At 48.3% G+C, this 16,895-nt stretch overlaps 1 protein-coding gene across 1 annotated transcript in view; it reads left to right on the top strand.

The window, feature by feature from the left end:
• Window positions 1-5,669: 5,669 nt before the first annotated feature.
• Window positions 5,670-16,895, top strand: part of LOC117193553 (pneumococcal serine-rich repeat protein-like) — a 191,839-nt gene continuing 180,613 nt past the window's right edge. The window contains exon 1 of the mRNA XM_033398299.1: window positions 5,670-6,079. The gene's annotated coding sequence lies outside the window, so the exon portion shown is untranslated. The remainder of the gene's footprint in view (window positions 6,080-16,895) is intronic.

The following is a 16,895-nucleotide window of genomic DNA, read 5'->3' as shown; positions in this document are numbered from 1 at the left end:
AAAATAATAATAACTTCATTAGCATTCGTATTCTATTTATTTGCACATTTTTTAACGCACATAATTGCATAATTTTGAGTGCCGGGCTGCCCTCTCGGGTCGACAGCTCAATCGATGTGAAACATTTTGGGGCAAAACCAAATTCATGTGCCTCCTGGGGGATTATTTTCATTTTGACAGGACACGCACTCACACACTCGCACATACACAAGCATAGCCGGGATTTGTGAGGCCTTTCGGGGTCCTTTGGCCATAAGCCGAGGGCATCCAGTGGCAGCGGTCCATCCCGGAATGAAATATTGCCAGTCCTGACAAATTCTATTTGCCCAAGCCCCCCTGGGTGCAGGACATGGTTATCCATCCCCCCCACCCCCACCCCCAAAAAGCGCACAAGGATATCAATTCCCAGAATGCCTGAAATGTGTGTCTGTGTGTATCTGTGTGAGGGAGTTGTCAAATCCAACTAGAAATCAAAATCAAAGCAATAAAATGGAAGGAGCGTGCACGAATGTCGATGGAGAAATAGCTAGCAAACACCTCCGAAGGCATGGGATATACTCCTGCAAGTTTCCGACAAAGTTGAGGGGCAGCCAGGGACGAACAAGCCGGAACAGGGCCGGATCTGCTACGAAAAAGGTTCCGCTTCCTCCGGACTTTTAAAGGGAATTCAGAGTTACACGTATTTTACACGGTGGGGTAATTATTTACGCGTCCCGCCCAAAAGTATGCACCGAATATATATCGGTAGTGGAAAGAGGTGGGCGCCAAATGTTAAGAATTTGAAATTCCCTTTCGTTCTTTCCTGTGATCCCTCCTGGAGAGGACACCCAAAGCGATACCAGTTATTTGCCTTTTACTTGAATGACTCGTTTGTCGTGTCATCGAAATAATAAGCTCTGCCCGGCGTATCCACAGGAAAGCAAAAATTACCAGTGTCAAAGTTATACAAAGGTCAAACTGAACATTATGGCTTTATTTTGCGCCTAATAAATCTCATTATGTCATTATATACCGCCTACCCGCCCCAGCAACCATCAGGAAGGCTCCTTCCGCCTGTGTGTGTGTGTGTGTGTTTTGGAGAAGGTAAAAAGCTGCCTAAAACAACCGACAAGACGAAGCAGGGAAACAAGAGGAGCAACCACCACCACCAGCTATGGGCAAACGACATGCCAATCAGTAATCAATACCGCACGCACATTGACAACGAGAGGACCCCACCAAAAACAATTTGCAGAGGCCCAAAAACAGCAACTACAACTACAACACAGAAGGCAATAAAAAGTTTGTGGAAAGAGGAAGAAGCAGCAGCAACGCCGACAAGTGAGACCACACGACGGCACTGTAAACAAATTGGAAAGAGATGAACATACATACCTGCGCAATATGGCGTCACGAAAGCAAGGTACAACCATAATATGGAGAGGCAAGCAAGAAAGCATTTTCTTTTAGTGTCATACGAGGCCTCAGTTGCCTGCATCTGTGAGAGAGAGGGACCTTGCTATTATTATACCCTGGTGCAACTGCGCAGAGAGAAGAAAAAAAGCCGCCATTTAAAAACATTCGCTCAGAGAGCGAAGCTTAGTTGTGTATATGCATGGGAATGCCTTTGTGTGCGGACGACTGAGTATGTGTATGTGTTGGAAACCCTGTTCGTTGCCAGGCCACTCTCGCCACTCAATTTATGCGCGTTTGTTTTCTTCTTCGCTTCGTGCCGACAGCAACGGTTAACGCTGTCGCAAACTGTGAAATGCTGTGAAAAACATACAAAATTGTGTGGAAAAACACCTACAACTCAACATTTTGTTCCCATAATTTGAGTGCTAAAACAAAAGATTTACCCAGTGCAAATAAGTATGTAAAATCGTTCAATTATCACCGAGCCATCTCGATGGAAATGTGTTTTACTTGTGCATTCAATTCAATTTAATTTAAAGCAGCAACTACAAAAAGTGTTATTGCTCTCTCTCATCCTCTCTTTCTCGATCGTGAGCGATCAATATGCATGTGTGTGTACGTGTGCGTGCGTGTGTTTGACGTAGTCGCGTCGCGGTTTCAGCAATTAACCCAAGCGGCGTAGAAATGCCAAAAACGCATTAAAAATTATTACTCGTTGCCGTCTGTCATTCACAAGAAGCAGCAGCAACAACAGCGACAATCATACACAAGTGCTATTTGCCGCTACTCATAAAACAAATTACCCACTTGGGGTCTGACTGGTATGAGTGTGTGTTTGTGTTGGAGCGTGTGCGTGCGTGCGTATGTGCATGGCTATGAAAAGAGCAGCGTAATCATCGCATTCATTGCCTTGGCTCATCATCATCATCTGGTAGCAGCCGAAAAGAAAAAATACTATGCACCAACACTGGTGTAAAAAGTAGTGTAAGCCAAAGCCGCCACAATAGTAGTAAAAAACGAGGGGGAACGTTGTGAGTTGCTGCGGACACCGCAACTCTACGGTTATACCCGATACTAAGTCAGTATGGCTCTCCTCCGGCAGACGCCGCTAATATTGAACGACACGACAAAGAGTGCGTGCGAGAGAGACAGAAAATCAGTCTGAGCCTGACGTCGGGCGCTGGGTAGCCACTGCAAATTGATTTGTTCCTATTGGCTATAAAAATGATCTGATCTGATCCAGATTCAGCAATCTGATAGATATGGTCATTATCTATGATTCTGCGTTTTTAGCAGTGACATATCACAGAAGTCTGGATCCAAAACATCGTTGCTCTAGCTCTTATAGTCTTTGAGCACTAGGCGCTGAAGGGGACGGACAGACGGACGGACAGACAGACAGACAGACAGGGCTCAATCGACTCGGCTATTGATGCTGATCCAGAATATATATACTTTATGGGGTCGGAAACGATTCCTTCTGGACGTTACACACATCCACTTTTACCACAAATCTAATATACCCCAATACTCATTTTGAGTATCGGGTATAAAAAGGAAGAGGAACGAGAATGTGGCACTGGCAATATGTTGCTGCTGGCAGCAAGAAGCAGAAGCTCCATCAGTCGGAATAGTACCGGAATAAAATTACTATACAGCTTGGCCCCAAACTTGCCTATGTGTGTGTGTGTGTGTCTGTGTGTGAGTGTGCCTGTCGTTTCTCTCTCTCTCTCTCTCTCATCGTCAGTAGCGGGGGCTGTGTCAGTGCTTGTAAATACGGCGCATGTGCATATATATGTATATATGTATATGCTTTTTTTGTATTCTATTACTTTTATTATGCTTTAATACTAGTTCTTATATACGGTTAGCAACTAGTTGTGGGGGTCTGGGACTGTGGTTTGTTGGTGGGGTAATGGGGCGTAGCTATGCGGTACGGCCGCAAAGCATTACTTCGCACAGCCGTTCCTCCTTACTCCTCCGACACTTTCCTTTCCCTCTCCGCTCTCCGTAGTTCCAGCATTATAGTGGCGGCGAACCTAGTGGTGGCATCCCACGCCTTGGGATTCGCTACCATAAGCGGCACGATCCCTCCGACGCTAATGCTGGTGGCTAGCTCATCCTCTAGCTGGCGCCTCTCGTACTCGAAACGGTGGCATTCAAAGAAGACGTGGTGAGCGTCCTCCACGATACCTCGACCACATGATGGGCACCAGTCCTCCGTTTCGTGTCCAAAACCGCTTCAGGTACGATCTGAAGCATCCGTGGCCGCTCAGCATCTGAGTGAGGTGGAAGTCCACCTGTCCGTGCTTCCTCTCCAACCACAGATTGATATCCGGAATCAGCTGGTGGGTCCAGCGTCCTTTAGTCGAGGAATCCCACTTCATCTGCCACCTCCTGACGGTCTCGTGCCTGGGTGATTCTCTCTCGACTCCGGTGGGAGGATTGTGGGTGTCCCTGCGGGACAGCTCGTACGCCTCGGCCCTTTCCCTCGCTTGCTCTGCTATTGGGACTAGTCCCGCGATGACCAGTGCTGCGTCGTCAGATATGGTTCTAAACGCGCAGGCGATCCAGATGGCACATAAGCGGTGCGTTGCTTCGACTCCTCGCATATAGCTCGGCACCTTCGTCGCTTTGGACCACACTGCGGCAGCATACAGGAGCTGAGAGGAGACGACGCTGGTGATCAGCTTCCTCCTTGCTTGCTTTGGCCCCCTGGTGTTGAGCAGGATTCGCGAGAGTGCTCGGCAAGTCTGTGCGGCCTTTGTGTTGGCGTACTCCTAGGTATTTAAGAGCCCTTTGCGAAGTAATGTCGTGTCCTACGACCGACACTCGGGCCGTCTCCACCTTCTTCCTGCTGCTAACCAGAACAGCCTCGGTCTTGTGGGACGCCAGCTGTAATCCCGCTATGGCGAGCCACGTCTCCACGGCACGGATTGCCCCGTTTGCAGCTGCTTCAACTGCTGCAAGGTCCTTGGCTACCACTAAGATGGCGACGTCTTCGGCAAACCCGACGACCGTCGTGCCCTCGGGAAGGTTCAGTCGCAGAACTCCATCATACATCGTATTCCACAGGAGCGGCCCCAGCACCGACCCCTGCGGGACTCCAGCAGTCACTCTATATGATCTTATCCCTTCGCTCGTCTCGTATAGCAGCACCTCTCACTGAGGTAGCTGTCCACTATTCTCAGGAGGTATTCCGGGATCCGTAGCCTCCGTAGGGCTTCCATCGTTTTACCCCAGTCCATACATACATATATATGTATATATATGCATGTGTGTATGTGTGCAAGAGATTTTTTTTATGTTTCGCACAAACATTGCGGTAAAAGAACGCCGACAAACGTTCGTCGCTCCGCTGCCGAACTCGTCGTTTCGCCGCTCTCACTAATTTCTGATTGAGTCGTCTGCGCGGGCGCGTGTGCAAGGTGAAGCGCTGGGCTGTCGTCGGTTCGTCGCGTCGTCGCTCTGTCGGTCAATCGGTCGGTCGGTCGGTTGGTTGGTCTGTCGGTCGTTCGGTCGCTTTGTCATACAACTCCCCCGTGCATTTTTTTGTGCCCCAAGCTCTGTTCACCGACTCGATACACATACCCATGCCCACATACACACATTCATATATGTATGCATGCATACGTACGTACGGGTGTGTGTGGAGCAGCTTCTGTTCTCCGGAGCAGGCAATAGAGCTTGGACACGCGTCGCTGTCTCTCTCTCCCTCTTCCCATCCCGCTTACTCAATGTGCCGTTTTCTCGTATTTTTGTACAGAAATAAGAAAAACAACAACAAACCTCATAAAAAAAAGTTTAAACATTTGTCGCAAAAGGAATGAAAAAAAGTGTCAAAGAAGTGAAAAAAAACAAGAAGGAAATTCAGCAACGGCAGAACGAGAAAGAAAAAAGGCCGCACAAAGAGCCAAAGAGTTTGGCTGTCTCGTTCTGGCCCCCGTTTACATTAATGGAGAATAATTCTTGAGATTGCTTTTCGGCAAAGCCAAGCAAGCCAGCAGCAAACTCGAAACGCAGGAAAATTTTGTGGACTTACATTTTCCGTCTTCCTGGGCGAGCAAGCGAGCGCCCCTGTGTGTGCGTCTGTGTGTTTTTTTTTTTCCCATGGATACGCCACGGCGGGTGAGAATCTCTAAGAGACGCGACCGGCCCGTACCAGTCAACGAACTGGACTACCCCTTCGGGGCTTCCCAGCTAAACTCACCACCACGCACAGCTGCACACCTCATTCCCCGCGTGATCACCGCAAAGTATTACTTCGCGGGATGGGTTGCCTACGTTAGGCACTCTCCTCTACGCGTCGCTCCCTTTCGCATCTTCTCAGATCGCTCTGGATGGCTATTAGGGTGTTGCTAACGCGCTGCCAGTTCTCGTCGGACTCCGTCTGTGTGTGTGTGTGTGTGTGTGTGTGCCTGGCGTTTCTTTTGTGGATTATTACGCCCTCTCGCACACTCTCTCTCCCCACTCACTCACACTCACCTAAGAGGAGGAGAGCGAACAGGCCAGCAAGCTGCCAGAGTCCTCGCCTCGCCACACAGCTCTTCATCACCTGCCTAACACCACTTCCTCATCATCATCAACCTCTCCCCCACGTACGTTCCATCAACTGGATGCTGTCTATGAGAAAGGAACGAGCATATCAGAGCAGAAATTGCGATTATTTTGGATTTATAAAAAGGTGAGCATCCTCTTGATCTGTCTACAAATACATGCATACATACATATATTCTCGTACATGTATATTTTTTCAGTCAATTTATTGTACAAGTCTGTCCCCAGTCTGTCTTAAACTGGCTCTGACTCTGACTCTGACTCTGTGGTGTGAGGGAGAGAGCGAGAAAGATAGTGAATTATTTCCAGTTTGATTAATTGCCGCACGCCACTTACTGCCGCCGCATGTCCGTACTCTTTCCACACAAACACACACACACACACAGAAGCACACGCATTTTCCGAGCTAATGCCAATTAAGGTGTTTCAATTTATGCCGATTTGCAATTAAATGAAGTTTTTATTGTTTTGCTGAGCGATTACCGAATACAGAATGGGCCATTTTGGAGATTTATTGATGGAAGTGGAACGAGGAATAGCAAAAAACGGTACTCTCTCTCTCTTTGACTTTGATTAGGAGCCTCCCCAAGTGTATCCGACGGATATGCTTTCGATTGGATAAACATTTTAGTGCAGTTCCACTGTAAACATGCCAAAAATGTTTATTTAAACAACTGTTCAAGTCATAAATGCACACACCTATAGATACAGATACAGATATACATAGATACATGCACACGCCGAGGCACAATTAAGCGTCTATTAGGCAAAAATATTTCACACAAATGGTCGGTTCAGTCCGATCTGGGCTCCGCAACAGCATCGCCGTGGAGGGGCGACAGAGGACCGGACCAGTGTTTCCAGTGGCGCGCACAATCGTGACGCCAACTTAGTTACGGTCATTAGCACCGGGAGCAACAGCGATTGGCGCTGTGCTCGGTGTGCATATCCCCAGATGTACTCTACAGACATTCGTACACAATAATTTGTCACACTGCGCTCTGGCTGTGGCAAACGCAAAAGCAACGGCAACGGCAACAAGCAATATGCGATAGCAGCAGCCAGACGCTGGCCGACACGCTCGCCAGACACAGTGGGACCTGAAGCCATAAGTCCAAGTACCGACAGCCGATCCCCACCACACAGTCCCGGGAGTAACACTGTAACCGCAAGCGACACAACCAGGCCAGAGCCACGTTAACCGACTTTTAGTTTTAGTTGGCGCATTCGTAAGTTGGCCTGTTTGTGCTGCCTTTTCGGCCAAAGAGGGGGGACCACTATGGCCCCACTATTTGATAGCGCGGGAAAATGTGTGAATTGGCTGACAAAACATTATCCAAATATAATTGCAGCGCTCATAATTGGTAGCATGTGGTGGTGTGTTGGCCTGGGGGGGACACACTGCTACTGTGCTGAAAAGCCCCACCCCTGTGTGGGGGCACAACCCGATACGATTACAACTAATTGATTTGTTCAATTTTCATAGAAACGGCTGACAGTGACAAACGCTCGCTTCCCACCAGGCCCACGTCCGCCCACGCCTCCGACTGTCTGTCTGTCTGTCGTCCGCCCATGCAAATTAGCAGCGAGAGAGCTCCATGTTTGCCATTTCAACGGTAGGGTGGTGGGGGGGGGGGGGGGTTGGAGGGGCAAAAACAAATAGCCGGCAATCAACAAGAGCGTCATTAAAAAATCACATTTCTGAACACGCTAAATACATGTAGAGGAGAACAGCAACGGCAGCGGCAATTATACAAGGTGGTCTCGTCGGCAAAAGTTAGTCCCTTAACGTATGCTAGCAATAAGTGCGAGTGAAGGGCACATAGTATAGTGAGTGTGAGTGAGACGGTATATGTTGATGTTGATTAGCCCTTAACAGGCCCGTGGGTTTTAAAATTTTAAAATAAAATGATTTTACTGATATATTAATATTTAACTTTTATGCAGCCATTAATAATTTTTCTTCAACATTTTTAGTTATATTAAAATGTTCTTTTACATAATATATAAAGATAACTTCTAATTCTGTGGTATTTTTTTTTATATGCTTTTTATAATTTTGTTGTTTTCGGGACATAAGGGTTAAGTATATATCAAAAAATTCGTCCGTGAACAACCTTCATCATCAACAAGCAAGCATGCACTGACGATAAGGGACAACACGAACGAACTTCGGCTCCCGACGAGACCACCTTGTATAATTGCATCATGCACTAGATAATGTGGGCCAGCCAGGCGGGGGGTGCGGCGGTGGGGAAGGCAGCAGCGAACCGAGCCAGAAAATGGGGGGAAGATACGAGAAAACACAAAACTCAACTCCCATCACGAGAAACGAGGCAAATTGATTGTGATGATGTTTTCGAATCCGAGACTTTGACTTCAGTGGGTACTCGTACTGGCAGTCGTGTATCTGTGAGATACGGCCTGTATCTGTATCTGCATCTGGGTGTGTTGGGCAGCGGGTGTCGTGTCTGTCGGGCAGTCAGCCGTGTAAATGAATGCTTTTGATAATTAATTTATGCTGCCTGCCTGCTTGCTGCCTGCCACACGGGAATAAATGATATTTTATACAGAGGAATCAACAGAAATCTCCATAAAAAACCACACTTAATGTGTCGCTTAAACAAGCTTTAATTTAATTTCATTTAATTTATGCACAAAATCGTATTTATTCCACTTTCTTGCAAATAACTCAATTTAAACGATATCCTTACCGAAGGAGAGGCGGCCGGGTGGGGGCCAAAACCTGAATAAATAAAAATAAAATGTAAATATAACAATATCACGATGGCGATAATCACAATAAATATTTATATATGTATATAGTTGCCAAAATTCATTGGCCTCCCCCCGAACCCCTCAGGGAAATTTCTCTGTCAATGCATAATTATTTCATAGTTATTATATAAATACACTGGGCGAAAAAATGCCACTTTTGGAAGGTACTTTGGCCGGAACAAGAATTTGAAAAAAAAACAAAAAAAAAAAACATATTTAAAATTTTCACTCGACATCTGCCGCATCGACATGTACAAAAAATGATTTGCAACCAAAACTGTACGACCTTTCGCAGGATTTTGTATTCCTCTCGATAGAGGGGATATACCAGAAGATATAGCGACCCAAAGTTGAAGACTTGTATGGCCATTTCACCTTCTTTCTCATCGAATTTGTCTATGATGGATTTTCAACATGACAGCCCCATTTTGAACGTTTAAATTAAGTCCTTGGCGGTGCACAGATAGCCCGCTAATTGAGTGCCGCGCTGCGGCAGAAATGATCGATTATTACGCTTCTGACTGGCTGATAGCCGGAAAAGACGTGTCTGGCTACACGGCTACGGCTACACTAGTTTTATCTCTCAAGCTATCTCTCTCACTCTCTCTTCGTAGCAAAGTCTTATGTCCATAGGCTTCTATTACAGAGGTTATACTTCTTCCCCCAAAAAAAAACCGATACGTCGTAGGATAAGTCTTTTGTGACTTAATACACTCATCATTTTGGGTAGTACCAAATATATTTCATAATCTGTGAGATCTAATGGATTTTATAAAATTTAATAAATAGATGATCTTCTGCTCCATCACCTCCCAAAAAAAATAAAAAATCTATCTCTTGGACCAGGCCCGGGTCCGGGCGGGCATTGGCTTCGGCGGTTATTTATTTCGTGGGTCGCGCAAAACTCACTTTATTTATTTGCCTAGCGGCTGATTTGTCGGGTCTGCTGTTTTTCTCCCTCTTTTTATACCCGGTACTCAAAATGAGTATTGGGGTATATTAGATTTGTGGTAAAAGTGGATGTGTGTAACGTCCAGAAGGAATCGTTTCCGACCCCATAAAGTATATATATTCTGGATCAGCATCAATAGCCGAGTCGATTGAGCCCTGTCTGTCTGTCCGTCTGTCCGTCTGTCCGTCCGTCCGTCCGTCCGTCTGTCCGTCCCCTTCAGCGCCTAGTGCTCAAAGACTATAAGATCTAGAGCAACGATGTTTTGGATCCAGACTTCTGTGATATGTCACTGCTACAAAAATATTTCAAAACTTCGCCCCGCCCACTTCCGCCCCCACAAAGGACGAAAATCTGTGGCATCTACATTTTTAAAGATACGATAAAACCAAAAACGCAGAATCGTAGAGGATGACTATATGTTCTAGATCGTAAAATCTCAATCAGATCGTATAATTATTATAGCCAGAATCAAGAAAACAATTTCATTCTTTCTCGCTCTATCTCTCTCTAACACACAGGTTTCATGGTCGGTTTTGCCAATTGCAAAATATGAGTTCAAGGATCTCAGAACCTATAAGAGCCAGAGCAACCAAATTTGGTAGCCACACTCCTGTGATATCGTACCTTGACCGTTTCGTGTCCAAATTTCGCCACACCCCCTTCCGCCCCCGCAAAGGACGAAAATCTGGGGCATCCACAAATCTCAGAGACTATTAAGGCTAGAGTAACCAAATTTGGTACACACACTCCTTTAAGATGTCACTATAAAACGTATATCTCAAAATTTCGCCCCACCCCCTTCCGCCCCCACAAAGGACGAAAATCTGTTGCATCCACAATATTGCACATTCGAGAAAACTAAAAACGCAGAATCATAGATAATGACCATATCTATCAGATTGCTGAATCTGGATCAGATCAGATCATTTTTATAGCCAATAGGAACAAATCAATTTGCAGTGGCTACGCAGCGCCCGACGTCACTCTCAGACTGATTTTCTGTCTCTCTCGCACGCACTCTTTGTCGTGTCGTTTAATATTAGCGGTGTCTGCCGGAGGAGAGCCATATTTAGTATCGGGTATAACTGTAGAGTTGCGGTGTCCGCAGCAACTCACAACGTTCCCCTCGTTTTTATTTTGATATCTTTTATGATTCTTTATTTGGTGGGCTTTGGCTTCCCCGCAACGCAAATGAAACTCTCCCCTGCCCCGGAGGGTATTACTGGTTCCATCAGGTGTAGGCCATGGACCACAGAATATACGACGAATATGAAGGGTATCAAAGACTTCGACCCCTCTGGCTTGGGGACTTGAAATATGTAAATAATCAAGCACAGGGCGAGGGAAAGAGAGAGAGAGAGAGAGAGAGAGAGAGAGAGAGAGAGAGAGAGAGAGAGAGAGAGAGAGCGACCTTTCAGTCGAGTGGTACGCACGGCCAAATGGATGATCGACTAGAGAATGCCCTGCTTTTGGGACTACATCTGCTTCTAAAGGATACTTCGTGGGAAAGGCGATCCACAAACCATTGACCCTAATCGAAAGACACTTATATGTGACCCCAATACGTATCTGTCATTGGGGGACCCCATACCATTCATATTTCAGGCCTACTCATAGTCTTTAGAATTTGCTTCTGGTGTTCTTCTATCACTCCGTATACCCTTTCCATCCGATGGAAAAAATACACAGATCTCAGCGGGTAGGTGGCTAGGGGGCACACCCCCCGCTGCTGTCTGGTTGTAAAAAGATTAAACCATTATTATTATTATTTTTCCCTGTGTGTGTCTGTGTGCATTTGTTTTTTATGTACCGCACGTTTATTTTTGTACTCTTTGTGGATACATACTCGTGTATTTGTATTTAATTTGTTTTTTCCTACGATACTTTTTCGGTATTCATTACAAAAATATTTCATGTTTCATGGGCCGTACAGTGGGGGGAGGGTGGTCTTTTTTTTTAAATTGTTGAATTTTCTGCAATTTTTTTTCTTGGTGCTGTTTTGTTTTGTTTTTCTGTAATTTGTGTGATTATCGTACATCGTACATATATCGGATAGGAGTTAAACGTGTATAATCGTAATTAATCATATGATTATTATGGCCATTTGCGTGAGGGGAGGGGGAGGGGTGGGTCTGACCCATCAGAAAATTGCTTAATATGGCAATCCGGCGACGACTTGTCGATGAATTCTGATGTTCCTCGATACCCAATATCCAACAGAGCAAGGGGCATATTCGTTGGATCTCTTGGCGGGGCTTCCCCATACCCTCAAACCACTGGAGCGTAATGGGTTTCCCCTAGTGCGAATCAGTTTTCTGATTTATTCAACTATTAAATAATTATTATAATTTATGCACAACAATCAGGAACCAAGGAAGGAGGGGCAGAACAAATTAGTTGCAGAGACTGCCGCGTTTTGCCTAATTAAGCGCATCTAAGACTCTGCAGCTACTGCCATACACACACACACACGCACACCACTGCGATTCACAGTGTGTATTCTAGTGAGTGCGGTCGTGTTTTTAAATCGTTCCGTATAATTCAGTGGAAAACGTCGGAAGTTACCCTGGAAAAAAAGCAAAGAGTAGTTAGCGCGAGCCATAGTAGTGCTGCGTTACTTACCTGCGCGGAACGCAAGTCCGCAAGCAGAGAAGCGGCCACCTGGCCAATAGTACTGGCCGAAATCCCAGTGGGACGCCGTCGAGCCCTAGGCCGAAGGGGGGGGGAAGGAACAGCAGGTAAGTGCCTGTTTTCCTATTCTTCTTCGCTGTGATTCTTGGCGCCACTTGTTGGTTGCTGCCTTCTTTTTGTTTTTGATCAAAATTGGCCAAGCACACCGCAAGTGGTGTTGGATAACGACGGAAGAACAGCTGACTGGAGGCACGGAGCTAAGTGCTGGAAAACGACAGCGTCTGACCAATAGAGGGCGCGGCCACAGCAACCGGAGTTGCCAGATCAACGGCCAGATCGGAGATGAGCGATCAGCGGGAACAAGCTGCGGCTTGCAGCACTCCGCTGACAAGATCATTCGCCTGGGATGAGGAGAATCCCTTTCGCCGGAAAAATGCTCTGTCGCGATCGCCAAACCAGCTGGCGGAAGCAGTGGAGGAGCGCGCAAGATCCTCTCCTCCAACGCTGCAGCGACCCCAAGAGGAGCAAGCAGACCAGAAGGAGAGGGCCATGGCGCATTTGGCGAGCTTGGGCCAAAAGGCCAGAGAGTTGAGGAAGCTGATGGTGCTCCCAAAGAGGTCCATCACGAACCCAATGAGGGATCTGGTTGATGAGATCGAATATCTGCAGCGAGAGTTGGAATCGTGCTGGCAGGCGATCTCTGCGGAGCAGGCTGTAGCCAAGGTTACACAGCCGGCAGTGACGGAGAGGGCGGGAAAGAGGGCATGGCCAGAGCCCAGGAACACCACCCACCCGTCCCCGTCCCCAAGGCCGAAGAAGCCAAAAAATGGACCCAAAAAGTAAAAAAAAAAACGGAGAAGAAGCCGCAGGAAGGCCAAATGAGGGACGCCGTAGCTCGCAAGGGACCGGAGGACGCCCCAAAGGATCGAGAGGTGGGGTGGGTGAAGGTCGTAGCTAGGCAAAGGCCAAAGCCAAAGCAGCTGCAACGACCAAGACCGCCTCGCAGCGATGCAATAGTCATCGCCGCCACCAGCACTGTCTCATATGCAGACATTCTAAGGAAGGTCAAGACAGAGCCAAGTCTTAAAAAGCTAGGGCAATCGGTGCAAGGGGTGCGACGCACGGCAAAAGGAGAGCTGTTGCTGATGCTGGAAAAATCGGCGGACCCGAGAACCCACGAGATGCAGGCAGCAGTCAAGGAAGCGCTAGGAAGCACGGTTGAAGTAAGGAGTCTTACCGAAACTGTCATCTTGGAGGTAAGGGACATAGACGAAGTGTCCACCCAAGAGGAAGTCCTAGCGGAACTCAAAGCGCAGGCAGGGGTGGAAATCTGCGAGGCCGCAGCCATCTCCATCAGACCAGCCTATAGGAGCACGCAGACCCTGACTCTGAAAGTTCCACCGGCTATAGCAAAGCCCCTCCTGGAGAAAGGAAGAATTCGCCTGGGGTGGGGGTATTGCAGAATACGACCCAAGTCAACTCCCCGAAGATGCTACAAGTGCATGGAGATTGGCCACATCGCGCCTAATTGTAAGAGCAGCCAAGACTTCACGAAGTGCTGCTACAATTGCGCAGGAGCCGACCACCAGGCCAAAGATTGCAAAGACGAACCAAGTTGCATTCTTTGCAAGCGCCACCGGGTGAAGGACCCGAAGCACCAAACGACGAGTTCGAGGTGCCCGCAGTACCAAAAGGCGATGCAGCAAATGAAGGATAGATGAAAATCATCCAACTAAACCTCAACCACTGCGAGATGGCACAGCAGCTGCTGGACCAGACCATAAGGGAGCACCGTATTGATGTAGCAGTCATAAGCGAGCAATACCGGAATCGCAACTCGGGAGAGTGGATTGCTGACTCGAGCAAGAAGGCAGCGATATGGAGCTGTGCGAGTCCCACACAGCAACTACTGCAAACATACGTCGGAGACGGATTCGCCAGAGCCCGGATAAATGGAGTGCACATATATAGCTGCTACCTGCCCCCGAGCCTCAGCCTACAGCAGGCGACGCAGGCACTGGAAATGATTGCTGAAGATGCGCGGGAGAAACACCCTACGCTCATAGCCGGCGATTTCAACGCTTGGGCGACGGAGTGGGGATGCCCGAGAACGAACCCAAGGGGACAGGCGCTCTTAGAATGCTTTGCGACGTTGGATGCCGTACTGCTGAACACAGGCACACAGCAGACGTTCGGCAGAGCTGGAACGGGGTCTATAATAGACCTTACGTTCGTGAGCAGCAGCCTCAGCCGCAGGACAACGTGGGAAGTTAGTGGCTTATACACCGGGAGTGACCACCAAGCCCTCATATGTGAAATCCAGGAAACGGGCGCACCTAACCCGTTCATTGGTAAGCAGATCGGTTATAAGACCGAAACGCTAGAGCCGGATATGGTCCGGGCCATGTTTGAGGACTACGAGACCAACGGTACGGCTGACGACAGAGCAAGCCAACTGGCTATACATACGCTGGAAGCATGTGATGCCTCCATGCTAAGGAAAAGAAGAAACCTGAACAACCGCAGGCCAACGTATTGGTGGAACGCTGCAATAGGTAGCGCCAGGCAGGAGTGCCAGCGGAAAAGACGACTATACCAGCGTTCGAGAGGTTCCCCGGAATTCGAGAGGCTCCAAGGAGAATATAAGGAAAGCAGACGCTGCTTGAAGAGGCAGATCAAGGATGCCAAGCGCAAATGCTTCGAAAAGCTCTGCGATGACGCAGATGCGAACCCTTGGGGCTACGCATACAGGCTGGTAATGAAGAGACTGCGAGTGTTCAGTCCCCCGCCGCCAATGTGTGCAGATCTGCTGGTTAACATAGTAGAAACCCTATTTCCAGAGAAAGTGGCAGCCCAGAGGGTGATGTAAAGAATACCGCCACCTGAAATAGAAGCCACCACGGGAGCAGAAGTCCTCGAAGCTCTACAACGGATCAAGAACGGCAAAGCACCAGGACCTGATGGGGTCCCAAATGCCGTTCTCCGCACGGCTATTGAGACCAATCCACAAATGTACGTGGATTTATTCAATGCGTGCATGTCCGAAGGGACCTTCCCCAGACCATGGAAGCGACAGCGGCTAGTCCTCTTACCCAAGGGGAACAAGCCGACCGAGGAGCCATCATCCTATAGACCACTCTGCATGCTCGACACAGTGGGTAAGATCCTCGAGCGCATAATCCACACCAGGCTGGAGAAGGCAGTAACGCGTCAGCTCTCACCGAGACAGCACGGGTTTCGCAAAGGCAGGTCCACGGTAGACGCAATCGGCGAGGTATGTGAGATAGCAAAGCGAGCTATCGATGGCACCCGATGGATGTAAGGGACCAAAGAGTATTGCATAGTGGCAACACTCGATGTCCAAAATGCATTCAACTCTGCCAATTGGGATCACATACTAGAAGAATTGAGAAACTTTCAAATACCGCCGTATCTGCAGAATATCATCGCGGACTACCTAAGAGACCGAGTGCTCATATATGAGACAGATAAAGGGACACGTGAGCACCAAATCACTGGAGGAGTTCCCCAAGGATTGGTCCTCGGCCCGCTGCTGTGGAACATCATGTATGATGGAATCCTCAAGATGGATATGCCAATGGGCGCCACGGTGATAGGCTTTGCCGACGACATAGCAATAGTCGTAGTGGCAAAACAGAAAGAAGCGGCGGAAGAAATCTGCAACGACGCGGTAGAGAGAGCCAGAACATGGCTATCAGAGAGATCCCTCTCTCATTAGCCACCCACAAAACGGAGGCGGTGCTCATAAGCAGCAGGAAAGTAGTGGAGACGGCCACGATCCGAGTAGGAGACTGCACTATTAGCTCCAGTCCAAGCCTGAAGTACCTGGGGGGTCAATCATGACTCAGCTTCAAGCATCACATGGCGTATGCAAGCAGCAAAGCAGGAAAGACGGCAGTGGCCCTATCCCGCATCATGGCCAACACCGGAGGCCCGAAACAGGCAAGGCGAAAGCTACTAGCGAGCGTAGTTGGCTCAACGCTAATGTACGCTGCACCAATATGGGTTGATGCAATGAAGCATAAAACATATGCCCGAGAATGCAACGCAGTCCAGAGGCTGTGTGCCCTGAGGGTGTGTTGCGCATTCAGAACGGTATCCCAAGACGCCGCACTTGTGGTAGCAGGAATGATTCCCATCCATCTGCTGGCAAGAGAAGCCGCAGGAATCAGGGCACAGCGAACCCTGGGGACTACGGACCAGGACACCAGAGGTGCCTTAAGGCATCGCACAATCCTGCAATGGCAAGATTCGTGGGATAACAGCAGCAAAGGGCGATGGACCCATAGGCTAATCCCAGACCTGAAGAGTTGGCTGAACCGTAGCCATGGACAAGTGGAGTATCACCTGACACAACTGCTGACAGGACACGGTTGCTTTAAAGCCTACCTGCATAGGTTTAAGCACGAGGACGACGCCTTCTGCGTGGTCTGCGCAGGGGTCATCGAAGACGCAGAGCACTGCTTCTTCGAATGTGCAAGATTTCGGCAAGAACGAGAGGATCTAAGCAACAAGCTTGGAAGAATGCCAGCGGTGTCAAACCTGGCAGAATGCCTGCTGG

The sequence above is a fragment of the Drosophila miranda genome, assembly GCF_003369915.1.
Source record: "Drosophila miranda strain MSH22 chromosome Y unlocalized genomic scaffold, D.miranda_PacBio2.1 Contig_Y2_pilon, whole genome shotgun sequence".
Classification (NCBI taxonomy): domain Eukaryota; kingdom Metazoa; phylum Arthropoda; class Insecta; order Diptera; family Drosophilidae; genus Drosophila; species Drosophila miranda.
The sequence above is the reverse complement of the archived record's forward strand: the minus strand, read 5'-3'. Positions and strand labels throughout refer to the sequence as shown.